The 2,027-nt window shown below is 43.5% G+C and overlaps 1 non-coding gene across 1 annotated transcript; it reads right to left on the bottom strand.

Annotated features, from left to right (window-relative positions):
• Positions 1 to 504: 504 nt before the first annotated feature.
• Positions 505 to 612, bottom strand: LOC148565812 (small nucleolar RNA R71). Its single transcript, XR_015884660.1, has one exon. It is a non-coding gene; the product is annotated as a small nucleolar RNA R71 (small nucleolar RNA).
• Positions 613 to 2,027: the final 1,415 nt, after the last annotated feature.

Genomic DNA, 2,027 nt, shown 5'->3' with positions numbered 1-2,027 from the left:
GCTGATCCTGAACCTGAAAGGACCTTGAAGAGAAAGCTAAGAGAAGCTAAAGCACAACTCTCTCTAGAGGGCCTAACAGAGCTCTTCAAGGAGGAAGAAGCCATGGTAGCCGAAAACAACAATGCCAACAATGCAAGGAAGGTGCTTGGTAACTTTACTGCACCTACTCCCGACTTCTATGGGAGAAGCATCTCTATCCCTGCCATTGGAGCAAACAATTTTGAGCTTAAGCCTCAATTAGTTTCTCTAATGCAACAGAATTGCAAGTTTTATGGACTTCCATTGGAAGATCCTCATCAGTTCTTAGCTGAATTCTTGCAAATCTGTGACACTGTCAAGACCAATGGGGTTGACCCAGAGGTCTACAGACTTATGCTCTTTCCTTTTGCTGTAAGAGACAAAGCTAGAACATGGTTGGATTCACAACCTAAAGAAAGCCTGAACTCTTGGGAAAAGCTAGTCAATGCCTTCTTGGCAAAGTTCTTTCCACCTCAAAAATTGAGCAAGCTTAGAGTGGAAGTCCAAACCTTCAGACAGAAGGAAGGTGAATCCCTCTATGAAGCTTGGGAAAGATACAAGCAATTGATCAGAAGGTGTCCTTCTGACATGCTTTCTGAATGGAGCATCATAGATATCTTCTACGATGGTCTGTCTGAACTGTCCAAGATGTCATTGGACAGCTCTGCTGGAGGATCTCTTCATCTGAAGAAGACGCCTGTAGAAGCTCAGGAACTCATTGAGATGGTTACAAATAACCAATTCATGTACACTTCTGAAAGGAACCCTGTGAATAATGGGACAAATCAGAAGAAAGGAGTTCTTGAGATTGATACTCTGAATGCCATACTGGCTCAGAATAAAATATTGAATCAGCAAGTCAATATGATTTCTCAAAGTCTGTCTGGAATGCAAGCAGCAACAGGCAGTACCAAAGAAGCTTCATCTGAAGAAGAAGCTTATGACCCTGAGAACCCAGCAATTAGAAATTTGGAGGCACAAGTAGGTCAGCTGAGTAAGAAAGTTACTGAACTCCCTCCTAGTACTCTTTCAAGCAATACAGAAGAGAATCCAAAAGGAGAGTGCAAGGCCATCAACATGACTCACACGGCCGAACTTGGAGAGGAGGAAGAGGCAATGATCTCCACTGAGGAAGATCTCACTGGACGTCCACTGGCCTCCAAGGAGTTCCCTCCTGAGGAACCATGGGAATCTGAGGCTCACACTGAGACCATAGAAATTCCATTGAATTTACTTCTGCCATTCATGAGCTCTAATAAGTATTCTTCCTCTGAAGAGGATGAAAATGTTACTGAAGAGTAAGTTGCTAAGTACCTTGGAGCAATCATGAAGCTAAATGCCAAGTTATTTGGTAATGAGACTTGGGAGGATGAACCCCCTTGCTCACCAAAGAACTGGATGACTTGACTAGGCAGAGATTACCTCTGAAGAGACAGGATCCTGGAAAGTTCTCAATACCTTGTACCATAGGCACCATGACCTTTGAAAAGGCTCTGTGTGACCTAGGGTCAAGCATAAACCTCATGCCTCTCTCTATAATGGAGAAGCTAGGGATCATTGAGGTACAAGCTGCAAGAATCTCACTGGAGATGGCAGACAATTCAAAGAAACAAGCTTATGGACTTGTAGAGGATGTCTTGGTAAAGGTTGAAGACCACTACATCCCTACTGATTTCATAATCCTAGAGACTGGGAAGTGTGTGGATGAATCCATCATCCTTGGCAGACCCTTCCTAGCCACAACAAAAGCTGTGATTGATGTTGATAGAAGAGAATTGATCATTCAAGTGAATGAGGACTCCCTTGTGTTTAAAGCTCAAGGATATCTCTTTGTAACCATGGAGAGAAAGCATGAAGAGCTTCTCTCAATACAGAGACAAACAGAGCCGCCACAGTCAAACTCTAAGTTTGGTGTTGAACCCCCACATTCAAACTCTAAAGTTTGGTGTTGGGAGGTTCCAACATTGCTCTAAACATCTGTGAGGCTCCATGAGAGCCCACTGTCAAGC

This window comes from Arachis ipaensis, chromosome B5 (genome assembly GCF_059453495.1).
Source record: "Arachis ipaensis isolate K30076 ecotype BB chromosome B5, ASM5945349v1, whole genome shotgun sequence".
In the NCBI taxonomy this organism is placed as follows: Eukaryota; Viridiplantae; Streptophyta; class Magnoliopsida; order Fabales; family Fabaceae; genus Arachis; species Arachis ipaensis.
The sequence above is the reverse complement of the archived record's forward strand: the minus strand, read 5'-3'. Positions and strand labels throughout refer to the sequence as shown.